This window comes from Paroedura picta, chromosome 14 (assembly GCF_049243985.1).
Source record: "Paroedura picta isolate Pp20150507F chromosome 14, Ppicta_v3.0, whole genome shotgun sequence".
NCBI lineage: Eukaryota > Metazoa > Chordata > Lepidosauria > Squamata > Gekkonidae > Paroedura > Paroedura picta.
The window spans coordinates 30057764-30072609 of NC_135382.1; the positions used below are offsets into that span (position 1 = coordinate 30057764).

General features: G+C 41.3%; 1 protein-coding gene across 1 annotated transcript in view; it reads right to left on the reverse strand.

Moving 5' to 3' along the window:
* Positions 1-14846, reverse strand: part of CMTM4 (CKLF like MARVEL transmembrane domain containing 4) — a 37242-nt gene that overhangs the window by 21645 nt on the left and 751 nt on the right. The window lies entirely within an intron of this gene.

Genomic DNA, 14846 nt, shown 5'->3' on the forward strand with positions numbered 1-14846 from the left:
ACTGGACAGTATAAACAATACTCATGTACAGTATAGAGATGGAAAAAATTGCTTTTATATATTAGTGAAATATAACAATTTTTCTTGCATTCTTACTTTTTTCTTGCGCAACTCAGAGTCTGAATCTTAGTAGATCCCTTTCCTTGTAAAGCAGATGTATTTCCCACCTCTAAAACAGGTGGCACAAATATGAATGTTTTCAAAAATATGGCTACAATATGGCTCTGCTCCTCTAAGATGAAACTACGTTTGTCAGAGCAAAAGGACAATTAATTTCTCATCTGAGCTCAGATCACTAAGAGACTGGATTTACACATTCCATTTAGGCACAAAAGGCGCTTTTTAACTGAGCCCGAGGATTTTCCTACTGCATGCTCAAGGGGCCAAGAAAAGGAGTTAATTGCAGTTAATACCTGTAAGACCTTTAAAGATACCACCCTACTGCCAAAAAGCACCTACGTGTATGATGAGGAACTCCGCGTTACAACAAACATGGGACTGAATACGATCGTTTCCTGCCACTGGCTGCAAAACATCTATCCAAGAAAGACTCCTAATTTAGCAGAGGAAAGTCACTGGATCCAACTTATGGACTTTACCAAGAGATTTAGAAAGGGAATCAAACACACTGGCTATGGCTTTGGGCATGACCCAGTCACATTTTGTGATTAAAATTACATTCCACCCCAACATGGATTACAATGGATCACAATGCGATTCCACCCTGACGCAACTCGGAAGGCTAGTCCTGTGTTCTCTGAAATATATCCTACATATCAGGCATCACTAGTTTACAGCAAAAATCACTATGTGATCAAGATGACAGGAAATAACCAATCATATTGAAACTCTCTATGGAAGAATAGAAGAATGGACACCCATCAAGCAAGAACCAAAATCTTACTTGAAAATGGGTAATAATTCCCAGCACTGGGAGAGAGAGAAAGGAAGAGAGAAAGAAGAGTCTGATCTGTCAGACACAAACAAAGAAATGGGCAGATTTCCAGACAACAAAATTGTACCAGCCAACACATTGAGGCATTTAATGGAAGGCAAATAAAATGAAAACTAAACATAATAGCCATGATGCAATGAGTTACTCCATGTGTACAACCAGCAAAATATATGCACTGTTCAAAAGCAGACATCTATGCCATATATCTTAACAGTTCCACAGGGCATGTAAAACTGAGCTCTTCTGCCAGGCATTTGGCTGGAGCCAATGAACATCATGACGATACTGGATAAAATGTGGATGGGCTCCCTCTATATGAATAGAATAGAATAGACTAGAATAGAGGTCCACAGAGCCTGCAAAATACAGTTCTTCTACCAGGCCCATGGTTGAAGCCAGTATAACAACTACCAACAACATTGTACTGGCCTCCCTTCTGTATTCACATCCCCACCCTAGATTTGGATACTACATCCATGGGCAGAACTTTTAGAAATGTTTTGGAAATGTTTTTAAAGTGCAAAGTTGTGATTTTGACTGCACAGTCTTTATGCAAGTTGTTCACCACCCTGAGTCTGCTTTGGCGGAGAGGGCAGTCTAGAAATTCAAATAAATAAATGAAATAAAGCAGACACAGTGGAGCAACAACCAGAGCTGGCATAAGGCAAGTCATGTGACAAACATTATTTCAGCCCTTGTGTGGAATGCTGGTTCCACACAACCAAGCTGTAAACCAGGGCAGAGATCCTAGGATGCCATTCCATAGCAGCCGCTCTACCAACAGAATGGCTTTCCTATCAGTTGGAAGAGGGGAGGTCAACTTATGTTGATCCTCCCCTCCTGCCACAGGCTCCCAATTAACCAAACCTCAGCAACCATGCTATCCCTTTGGGCCTGCTGATCTGAAGGAACTTGGTTTCAGGGGGCAAAGAAAGCTGCAATGAGATGGCATCTCACTGCATCTTGCAGCACTCAGGATTTAAGTGCTAAACTTTAGAGTAGACCCCCCCCCCCAAAAAAAAAGCTGGTTAAATATCATCTTCAGGTTCCAAAACAGCCACCTGCTCACATGACCTCATCGAGGTTAGGATTCGGTTTATTGGCATTCATCTAGCCTATTACTGACTCAGGACTTCCACAGCTACACCTGGATCAGATGAAAAAAAAGAGGCAGAGTTGGATGTCATCTGCATGCTGGAGACATCTCAGATCTTCAGGCAAATTCTCCCAGCAGTTTCTAATAGATGGTAAATAGCACAGGCCATTTGGGATCATAAAAGTTGTTGTGTGATCCTTTAGATTTATATGACCAGTATGTTTTTCCAATCTTGTAGCTACACATTAAGATTTCTTGTTCATTTATTTATGTTCTTTAAAGATCTAAGCAATGTTTTATTTTAATGATGCCAGACTTCCATAATATATTCGCTAAGAGCCACTAGGCAACTGCTGTGTACAATAAGTTGTCAGTTTCATAGATCTATTAACTATTACCCATTGGTTATGATTAATTTTAATCTGGCTCTATAGCACACAAGTTGGTCAACCCCATGCCTTATCCTTTCAGCGGCATCAAAATTAGCAATCCATTCTTTTAATCAAAGCCCTCTATATCAGTGGTCCCCAACCTTTTTATCACCGGGGACCACTCAATGCCGGGGACCACTCACCGGGGACCAGTCAACGCCTTTTACTGAGGCCTCGGGGGGGGGGGGGTAGTTTACTCCTCTACTCTCAACCACTGCCCTAACGCTCTCTGATCGCTATGGTAGTTTAAACATCCCTTCAAAATAAGATACAGACACGCCACAACAATGAACATAAGGAACATTTTATTTTCATGGAAATTTTAACTCATGACAATGACAAATCAATGGGAACCCTGAGCTTGTTTCTCTGCAACGAGATAGTCCCATCTGGGAGTGATGGGAGACAATGACACCCGAAGTGTGTTGTAAAGGGCCGGGGGGGGATGAAGTAAAGGGCCAGGGGGGGGGAGAGAGAAGGCGTCCTTCGCGGCCCACCTCCAATTAGTCGACGGACCACATGTGGTCCGCAGCCCACAGGTTGGAGATTGCTACTCTATATGATAAAGCGAACTAATAGACAGAGGCAAACTAATACTTATAGGCTGAGTTCTATTTTTTAAAATGTATTTTAAAACTCAACTGCTATTTGAAAGTGCCATTTATGTTAATTTTGATTATATGCTTTCCCTGGATCAGGAATTAGGGTCTTAGCTGTGCAAAGAAATACTTTTCATATGTTCCTGGCTTTTATACTAACATATGTCAGCACAGCTACTGTCTGACCAAATTATGTTTTCCTACTAATGATTTTATTTTTAAAATAAATTGTGCTTTTTATTATAAAATTTGTTCCTGGCATCAGATATACTGATGATTGCCAGGGACTACATGTAAATTCTGATGTGATGTGAGGAGGGGGAGGTGCTATACTGACCTGGAAGTGCCTTTATCTGAATCAACTCCAGCAGTGGATATATATGAACTGTAACTTAAATCATGCAGGCAAAAACAGAATTGGTGAGAGAGATTATCTGAAAGTAGAATTGATGCCATGTCTCTGGCCCTTATCAAAGAATGAACTATTATCTGGCACTTATCAAAGAATGAAAAAGCTAGCCTCCTTTAGCCAGCCACAACAATAAAAAGCAATTCAGACAGAACATCAACATCAGAGACTGCCATTATTGTATAGAGTTGGCCTCGCATAGACCGTTTATGCACTAGAGGATTCATGCCAGGCTGCAGGCTGGAGTTTTAGCCATGGCAGGTTGCCCCACCACTTCCTGCACCCACATGGGGGAGCATTTGGCCCATTGTGTCTCATCCACCCCCTATTTGTGCTCCTGCACGAGAGGTGGGGCAGTGAAGTTCTCAGTGCATAAACGGTCATATGGGCAATTGTAGGTTCAGACCTCTGCTTTGACTTGAAGCTCGTTGGGAAGCCTTAAGCAGGTCATTCCATGATGGGTATAAAATGAGAACTCCACAAAAGCCATCCTGGTTGTCTCAGAGGAAGGCATCAATCAGGGCATCCTTCTACTGCAACTTCAAAATGAATACTTACATATTGTGTATGCTGCGCAAACCAATACAGAAAAAAAAGAAGACAATGACTAGCAATGGAACTGGGCAGAATTGGATGGATATTCTCCCCGACTCATGCCATGCATTATAATTGCAATTCAGTGCCCCTACAGTAGTCACTACATAGGACTAACACCAAGAGACAAACCAGTTAGGCATACTGTGCTGCCCAGATGCACTTCCCCAAGCAAGATACAGTGCTTCTACCAACAGTTCTTTGTTTAAAACACATAATAGATGGTGCAGTTTGTTGTTTGAATTCTGACAGGCTCTTTCTGCACTAGAAGATAAGTATCACTTGGCCATGTGAGTATGGCTTATGGATCATGACAATTTTCCTTGAGGAAAAGATATCACAGGATGCCACTTTCCCCAGCACGTAATTGTCAAATGGTAAATTCTCTTGTGAAGCCACCATCATCATAGGTGTGCAGTACCTCAAAACTCCATCTGTATATCATGCATAACAGGTTAGCTGAAATGCAACAGAACAGAATAGTTTGCTTAGAAAATCAACTGAAAGCTAAAAAAAAGTGAACTTGAACTCCAGTTTTACAAAAGTAGATACATTTGCCAATTAATCTGAGGCTTTTAGATTTTTTTCACAGACAAAGAAGCTTGCATACAAGTTCCGTTTTAAACTAAAGGCTATCATTTTGTTCTTAAAGATTCCTGTTTAAGATTAGTCATACGTAAATATCAAGTATCCAACTACCAAAGACAGAGTGGGAGAAGAATTTTAATGAGGGGAATAATCGAGAGCATAGTGTGGCCTAGAAGGAACCCATTAGAACAAGAATTTTAACAGTTTAAAGTATTTGCAATCCCAAGAATCTACAGTTCCCAATCTGATGGCCCCCTTTAGACGCCGTGCCTTAAAAGGAAAACTAGTCTAGACACACTGGAAAAACAGAATGTTTAAAAAGTATACTGAGAATACTGTCAACTTTGCAAATGTGCATATACAAAAACCCGTTTAATAGCTTCAGGATTCCCCTTCCATTTTCAGTGTTAACCTTAAAGTGACTTGGGAAGAAAAAGTAAAATGTGAAAATGGGAGAACAATAAATAATTAACTTAGGCAGATTGTGATTGGGTGGGCAGGAAGAGATGTGTCAATGTTTGTCTCTTGTGGCCCTCCCTTGCATACCCAGGGAATTGTTAACTGCCGCTCTGGGATGGTAGGTGAATTTCCTCCAGACCAGGCTGGATTCTGAAGATTTTTTCGTCGAGGGATCATTGGAGCATAAAATTGGGGTCACTGTGGGTAGGCAGGTAGTTGTGAGTTCCTGCACTGTGCAGGGGTTGGACTAGATTCTTATTAATTAATAAAATAAATAGAAAGATGACCCTGGAGGTCCCTTCCAACTCTATGATTCTAATTATTTGGTCAACGATGAACCAAAGTAGTGATCAGGCTTCCTGAATGTTTTTGTCTGTCTGTTTTTAAATCCCATTTAACATTACGGGAACTTATAAATGCAAACTTGCCTTCTTGTGTCACTAGATGCTTCTAATATAAAAAAAATCTCTACTTTCCAAAGTTAAATTAAAAGGATGAATCAGTCCAGAAAGGCCCTTAAACAATTAGAAAATTATTTATGCATCAGATTTATAGAATTAAATATTATCCTGCATATTAAATGAGTGCATCAAATTATATGTTCAACAAACAACAAATATGCATAGCTTTGTTTATGCAGTATCTGAAATTGGTAAACTTCTGAAATGTAACTCCAAATATGCATTTTAAGGAAATGTAACTCCAAATATGCAGGACTCTGAAGTTCAAACGAGTCCAAAAAACCAACTGCCCACAAATATTATATCTTGTGGATTTTCCCCGAAAACCTGACTCTTTCTTTCGCTCTCTTTGTGTAATTTAAAATCTGCTTTAATCTCATGCCCTGGAAAGTAACAGCACCAAAACGGCTGTTCTAGGCCGTTCTCTCTCTCTCTCTCTTGGCTCTTTCTTCCTCTCTTAGTCGTCCGCCTGAGATAACTTCAAAGAAGCATTTCTCTGGGGCTAATAGCAGATGGGAAGGAGAGTATATTTCTATCACCAACATGGCACAGTGGAAACTTCACTCCCACACTGCAACCCTGATTTTGTTTAAAAAACGTAAATACATTGGGACTACCAATCACAGGCCTCCCACTTAACATGAAACTTGTTCAGCAATGAATTAAAAATGTGCAATGGCTTCCAGTTCTATAAAAAGCCAGACTCCCACTGAATATGAAATACACAAAAGGAAGACTTTGAATCATTCCCATTTGCCCAGAAACCAGCAAAGTAGCAATTTGCAAAGTGAGATATTAAAAACTTTCACTGTCTTTATTTGTTACCTAATATTCTATAACATTACACTCTGAAATGGAAACTTTGCAAATAGCCAGTTACCCAATCACCTGCGACACACATATAAATCATCTTCAAATAACCAAACAAGTAAAATTCATAAAGACTAGAAAAGACACCAGTGGGGATGGGTAGGCTTGGGGGAAAAAAGTTTCCTGTACTCAGAATTTCAGGGAGCTCATTTCCAAGGCTGAACATTAAACAAGAAGAGATTACATTTCTGAGGTTTGACACCAGCTGCTGGAACAGACTCTAGTGAACTCTGGCTAATATTGGAGACTTGGGCTGCTTCCATGCATTGTTGGATACGATGCTATCATTGTATTCTGGCAGGCACTGACAACTGGATTGTCTCATCCACAAAATGAAAATCGATTGTAGGTCTACCCCCTACAACATGGCATGTATCAACTTGTTTTCTGCTAAGTAATCCACCAATGAGTTATGGTAGGTCTTGCTTTAGTCAGTTTTCAGTTTACGCTGCCCTACTGCATGGTTACTGGAGGTCTTGTGTTCTCTGACTGAATTGTTTTTATTTTGGGGTTTTAAAAATACTTTGTAACCTGCCCTGAGTCTCTGTGAGGAAGGTAGGCCCTAAATGAAGTAAATTACAAAGACCGTGTTGTAAATTATTGTCTTAGTGCAACATCCAATAATTTATTTATTTTTATTTATTATTATATTTATTATTATATTTATATACCGCCCTCCCCGAGGGCTCAGGGCGGTTTACAGAAAACAGGAAAGGATACAGTCAACATATGGTAACAGGTAACAGTAACAGTAATAACAGTAATAATAACAAGATCATAACAATAACATTATAAAATAGAAATTGCGAGAGCCTCAGCTCAACTCTTACTGGACCCAGTGGGTAACCGATTAGTGTTGGTTGTAGGGGGGGAGCTTGGGGGCCAACTGGAAGCGGTAGTTTGGTCAACCTCAACCAAATGCCTGGCGGAGGAGCTCCCTTTTGCAGGCCCTGTGGAATTGTTTAGGTTCTGTAATATGTGGATATAGCCTCAGACAACTGTTTTACTACTGCTCCAGCTGAGAAAAATGACCTGGGCTTTTATTTATTTCCTTCCCCCGAGGAGCAGAAAACAACCTGAGTTCTAGCACTTAATCATGCTGCAGCGTGAAGACTTAGGGTGTAGTTCCTTTTTCAGAAAAAGCATAAATGTGCAACGCCACACCTCTCTCAAGGGTGTAACAACATAGAAATCCAGAGAAGCAGCATCTTCCTGTGGGTAAATTCGGTTCTCTGAATAATTAACTCTGTTACACGGTAAACGCATCCATGGGGCATTGCAGGGTAATGTGGCATCACTTGAAGCTTCGGATCCTTAATTACATTGTTACCAAGCCACAGAAGCATCAGATCTCAAAAGTCAAAGGCAATAAATAAGCCCATTTTTCACAGAGCTGGTAGACAATTAAACAATCTTCAAAAATGACTAACGTTGGAGAGAAACACAGTAAGAAGACGGAGAGTGACAGAAAAAGAGACAATAACTATGTGGCACAGTTATGTACAGGGATTTAAATACAGAAGGCAACCATGACACCAGTGGAATAAGTTCCAAAAGGTTAGCCTAAGGGAGTAAAAAGAAAAAAGAAAAAGCTGCTTAAAGACCAGATAGCCTGTTGTAGCATGCTATTTGTGAATTTAATCTGACGCATTGTACGATAAAAAGGTTGGATAAAATCCAAATGCTTAAATTTATTTTTCATACCTCATTCCACTAAATTATCCAAGGACCCTGTGAGATCTTTAAAACTTTGGTGTGTGGTGCATTGTGTGGCATGACTGCCCATGGACTAACCTGCACCGCATCAAAAAACAGTCTACGGAAGCTTATGTGCATAATAAATCGGAGAGTCTTTAAGGTGCCAACATGCATCTCAATACGGAACTAAATACAAAATAGACAAACAGGATGAACTATTTAACTGCACATTAGATAATTTTAAATGAAGCTCTGAGGAACTAGGGAGGAATGACAAGAATTAAGTGCTTGGGAAGAAGAAAGATGAAGCTGTGAGATGGGAAGGGAGAAGCAGTTGACGCCCTTGCAGCACTCTCCCTAAGTAAAGTAACATCTATTGATTCAAAGGTAATCTCAGATTCACAACCTCTGAAGGAACTTCAAAGATGCCCAACAACCAACCCCAGATTTTCGCATTTCGTACACAATATCAAGAAAACAATAACATAAGGGGGCTTGTCATGCAAACCGCTTTCAATACTGCAAACTGGGATCCAGTACAAAACAGGAAGGGCTGTCTCAGCCCGCTAATGCCTTTAAATCTAATGGCTCAGAAGCCAGGCATAAGCCACAGTAAAAAGAATCCAATTCAACACTGCCATTCCAAACCACACAGAATGCAAGTCTCTTGTTTCATTCAGAAGTGTGTTCTTGCCAGTGGGTAAAGACTTATTTTGTTGTGACATTCTCTTCCCCCCCCCCGCCCCAATAACTGCTATTGGCATCCTCCCTGGTTTTTGGATGGTATGTGAGTTTATATGTTTGTACCCTCATCACCTTGGAGATCCTGTTTGGGTAGAAAGGTGGCGAAGAAAAATTTAAATAAATATTGGGGCGTGCGGCTTTTTTGCTCATGCTCCCACAGGAAATGTAAGGCAATGAAGTATTTGCTGAACAGATAAGAAACCTCCTGCGATTAGCACGAGCACAGTATGTCCCTTTCCCTAAGCAGCTCCCAGTTTAAACATTTCCCTTAAAGAAAGGGAATCTAAGCTTGTGGAATGCGAATTTCCAAATCAAAGCAAGAAGACCACAGAGGGACTCCACCTGTCTGAGGTTTAAAAATGGTCATTAAAACTTTGCATAACATGCATTTGACAGCCAAAATGGCTTACTGCATGCACGGGAGAAAAAAGAAAATAGTAGGATAGAGCAACAGAAACGTCTCTGGCAAATTACTTCAACATGTTCAATATTTGGTAGAAAGTACCAGGACAACCTGTAGGTAGCAATTCAAAACAGTCAGTCCCTGTTGTTGTCCACAGATGACAATATGCTTCAAAGAAATCACACACCATAGAGGAGGATACTGAGAAGCATATAAAACTCCCGGGCAACTCAAATATTAACCATGGATTGCAAAGTGAACAAACATTTTAGAACTCAGAGAGTTAAAGGGTCCCGTCCCATCCCTCCCCCAAGTAATCAGAAAAATTACCTTCTACTCGGAGTTGAAACAAAGCCACTCAAAAATGTGTTTTAAATTATGCCCCCCAAAGTCCAAGTTTTCCACTGCAAATATTTTAGAAACACATTTCAGACTTCCTACTTCAGTGAGGCTTCCCGCCACAGGGTTTGAACTGCCTGCCAATTATGTGCCAGTGGATACCCCAAATTACAATATTGACAGCCATATAATAGTCTTTCAGAGTGGGGAGGACTGAAATAGATATCTTCTGCAGTTTACAGAATACCACAAGTCCCTACCATACTGAAAGAATGAGAGGTGCAAACTTCAGTTTGCAGTTATTCAGTACCTGCTGAAACAAGTCTCTTTTAACAAACCTAGAAAAGATGGTAAAAGTTAATGCCGAATACGCACAAATGGCTTACAGCCCCCGATAAATAGTCTGTTGTGACTAAATTATCTACCTATGCTTCCTGTGTTGACCTACTCTATCGTCATAAACTGCAAACTTGTTTTTGTACCTGGTATTCTTTAAGCCGCGTCAATAAAGCCAAACAGCCGGATTCCAGACTAAAAGTGCCAGACTATCATTTTCTAAAAGAAGCAATTTGAACATAAGCCAGTCATTTGTATTGACATACTAGATGATTGCTCATGGGGTTCTTGAAGAAGAGTTATTTTTATATGCCGCTTTTCTCTACCAGAAGGAGTCTCAAAGCGGCTTACAATTTCCTTCCCTTTCCTCTCCCCACAACAGACACCCTGTGAGGTGGGTGAGGCTGAGAGAGCCCTGATATCACTGCTCGGTCAGAACAGTTTTATCAGTGCTGTGGTGAGCCCAAGGTCACCCAACTGGCTGCATGTGGGGGAGGGGAATCAAACCCAGCTTGCCAGATTAGAAGTGGCGTGAGGGCGAACTAAGTCCAACTAGTCTCTTTTTAATTATTTATTTATTAGCTTTTTGCCCCATGTCTCTCCATGGCCTCGAGGCAGGTTACATCCCATATAAAAGCCATTAAAAACCCCAGACCACATAAAGCCAAGCATTTCTTAACATCAGTGTGAAATGTGTAATTATTAGAGTATCAGAATACAATTTGAGGACCTGATCTGGATAGCCCAGGCTAGCCTGATCTTGTCATCTCAGAAACTCATCAGAGTTGGTTCTACCTAGTATTTGGATGGGAGACCACCAAGGTAGCCCAGGGTCTCTATGTAGAGGCAGGCAATGACAAGCCACCTCCAAAACTCTCATCCTGAAAACTCTACAGGGGTTGTCATAAATCCCCACTTGGTGGGAGGAGACCTGATCTAAGAGACCCAGGTTTGAATCCCACATCTGTCATGGAAGCTTGCTGGGTGACCTTGAGCCAGTTGGTGTGAGGATAAAATGGAGACGAGAACAACGTAAACTGCTTTGGATCCCCATTGGGGAGAGGAACAGAGTATCAATTAAGGATATAAAATAAAGCAACAGTGAACTTTGGCCATATGGTCTCCAATTAATCCAAACAGCGGATTAAATAAATCAGGATAACACACTGATTTATTTGCATTCATATGGGTAGTCACGATGGTCTGAAGCAGCAGAACAAATTTTGAGTCCAGTGGCAACTTTAAGATCAACAAAGTCTTATTCACGGTTTTGTATGCACGCATATTTCCTCAGATGTTGACTTGTAGGTCACGTCAATGCAAGTTAAGTGTATCATTTCTACCAGATCACAATTCATAGTAAACTTCGGTGGTAGAAGAATCATATCCCTCCATGGGATCCTACACTTCTCCAGAAATACAGGATAACAAACAGTGAGGACTACATGAAAGTAGTCAGTGACAGAGTTTTTCATACCCTGCTACCTTAATTTTCTAGAGAAATGACCACCCAGATTTTTTCAAGCCATATGATTCTTGCTAAGTCTAATAATAAGTTGTTTCTGAGAGCAGAGCTCTAAATTAATTGTCCAATTAAATGTGCAAAATGTGTAAAACTTTACACTCCTCCTCAGGAACTCTGATCTTGATTTACCTTTTTTAAAAGGTAAAAACAATGCAAGCAGAGCAGTGTTTAAACACTGGAGATAAGAACAATGGCACCTAAGTGACGAATACAAAGGGAGTCAAAGAAGCCAGAATACAGCCAGTAAAAAATTAGTATCACTATACACCCACCTTCTTTTGTTATAAAAGCTGTAACTAGCAAGAGGAGTCTGGTAGGTACAATATGGTCAACTTGGACAAAAGATTGAGGCAGGTAAGTTTCATAGAAATATCCAGAAACAAAAGTTGTGTGATGCTTCTTAATAAAAAACATTACAGGGATTTTGTTTTAATATCTTAAAGTGTAAATCTTAGATGACACTAAAAGATTAGAACTCAGGCACTATGCAACCACAGAAGAGCCAGGAAAAAAAACAAGCCAGCAACCACGAGAAACATTAACACAATGTATGCAGTACATATTAGTCAGATTAGGTATTTTGTACAGAATAACCACTGATTGTAGCAAAGTGAGACACATAGCTATTTCTAAGATTCCCATCTATATTATGCACTTTTTATGCTGGAAAATTGCAGGGTAGTCACGACTGTTTTCCGATCACAATTCACAATGCCCTAAAAATCTATGTTGCTAATGATCTTGTGAATGGATTGACAACTGTCCAATCACAAGCTAGTACCAGTTGGACTGGCTTTTCCCCCCAAGCCTCATTAACTCAGCTGATCTGACATTAGAATTCCCTGTTGTCTAGGGGAGAGATCATGTGACTCACCATCACACAGTGCCTACAATAAGTCACCTTACAGTTAAAACAAAAATACAGTTTGCAGGTCAAGTATAAAGCTGGCAGTACAGTCGATTCCTTTCTTCTTGTAGTCACTTAACATTAAAATCACCTAAAGAATGCAGAGACAAGAGCCCTTCTAAATAGACACACAAGGTTTTTGTGTCTCACTGAAATCTCCAGTTAGAAGGCCTCAAGTATCAGGAACTAGGAAAGACCTCTCTCTGCCCAGCACCATAACAAGCCACTACTAGTCAGAATATACAATACTGAGCTAAATGGACCGACAATCTGATTTTGTATAAAGCAACTTCATTTGAAAATAGCAATCACAAACCATAGTTCTTCCTACTCCACCTATCCAAAAACAAAAGAGACACTCCCTCCCCCCAAAAAAGTAATTTAAGAGACTAATTAGTTTAATTGGTCATGAATGTTTGTAGCTAACAGAACTATTACCGCAGCAAATATTTTGAACAGACTGAAAGGTGGTAGAAATATATGTGGCTTGACTGAATCAAGATGAAAAATAGACAATGCAAAATAGATACCAGAAGAGAAGTGACCTCATACCTGCAATTTTAAATTTAGTCTTAAAAGGTGACCTTCCTAGGCTAAATGAATGCTAGTAATCATGAAGAATGTCATCTTATCTAAAAGTGTCCTTCCCCTACCTCCTTATCTAATCCTTCCCCAAAAGGATTAAGAAACTTTCTGCAAGAAGGTGGGGGTATGATTAGGAAGGAAAATACCATAAAGGAAAAAAAACATTCTAAGTCGTGGGTGGGGTAGGTCAATATCCTACAGGGGTAGTATTGGAGGGAGGGGCTAGGATGGAGCAACAACAGAGGAACTGCAAAGCCATATTTAAGTCAAAGATCCTCTAGTGAAGAGAGATGTGATCCAGTTTAGTGCAGTGCTGGCCTGCATTTCAGGAAGCTGCTGTTCAAATCTTCCTTCTGCCATAAACTTACCAGGTAGTTTTGGCTACTTCTCACTTCTCCCCATGCTCCCGTCTACAATACAGTGATAATAATACTAGCTTACCTTACAAGGTTGCTAGAAAACTTACAACATGAAAATGTACACAAAGTACTTTGACTATTCCAAGGCATTAAATAAATGCTAAGTACTCCACCATTCTTCCCCAGGGAACCTCCCTTCTAAACCCAAGAACTGTTTAAGCTAAACAGCACAATAATATTTGGAGCCACTGATACAAAGAATCTTCTAGGTTGTATCATAGCCATTCCTGCTACTACACACACAAACACATGCTAAGTATGCACTGTTGTTCCATCCTTCCCGCAAGTACCTCAGAGAAACCTACAGCAGCGGTCTCCAACCCCCGGATCAGGACCTGTTTGTGGATCAGTCGGTACCGGGCCGCGGCTCCTCCTTGTCCTCCTCCCCAGCTGCTGTCTCGAGGGCTGCCCTGCCACTCTGCCGCCAGCTCACCTTTGCTGCTCTCCAGTGGCCGCCATGGCCGGGGCTCCCCCTTGGCCTGGCACTGCGCAGCTGCTGCTGGCAGCACCCCCCAGCGGGCAGCAGGAAGTCAGGGGCGCTGGCAAGAAAGCAAGTGGAACAGGGGCTCAGGTGGCGGTGATGTTCCTCGGCAAAAGACTACCCTTCCCCGGGCCTCATTAAAATTGTCAAGCATTGACTGGTGATAAAAAGGTTGGGGACCACTGACCTACAGGATTCTCCCTTCCTCATTTTATCCTGACAACCCTGTGAACCACTTTAGGCTGAAAAAGACTGGCTCAAGGTCACCCAGTCAACATATGGCAGGATAGGAACATGACTGTCGGTCTCCTGCCTCTTCCTCTCTCCTCTCTGTTGGGTCTCACTTACCCAAAGTACTACCCAATATACGCTCAATCCCACCCTTCAAGCAATCCGTAGCCTTCCCCCCCCCCACACACACACACACAAAACCATGTCAGTTCAACCCTTCATCCAAGGAGCCCAGAACAACCAACATGGTGCTCCCCTCCTCTATTTAAGCTTCACAACAACCCTGTAAAGTAGGTATTGCTGAAAGTGTGAATAGCCCAAGCTCACCCAGTGAGTTTCATGGAATTTGAACTCTGGCCTCCCAGGTCCTAGGCCAACACCCTACTAGTAAATAAAGGAGGCTTGCTGCCCATGAAACTGCTGCTTCTACTGCAGGATCTCAGCCAACATTCACTGACAAAACAATTACACAGAGAAAAAGCGATCCAATGCATTGTCAAAGCCTGAACCCAGGGACAGCCCCCAAATGCTCTGGATTCTCTAGAGCAGGCTATGGGTTGCAGGGGCAAGGTGATCCTTCAGACCTCAACAGGAGAACCAAGATAGATCCCTGCAGAGGGGAAAGACCCCGGCCTAATAATAAAGGCGGCTCCCTGGAGTAGAAATGGAGAATCCAGGAGAGGGGATAACCAACAGATCCCAACATAAGGTGGATC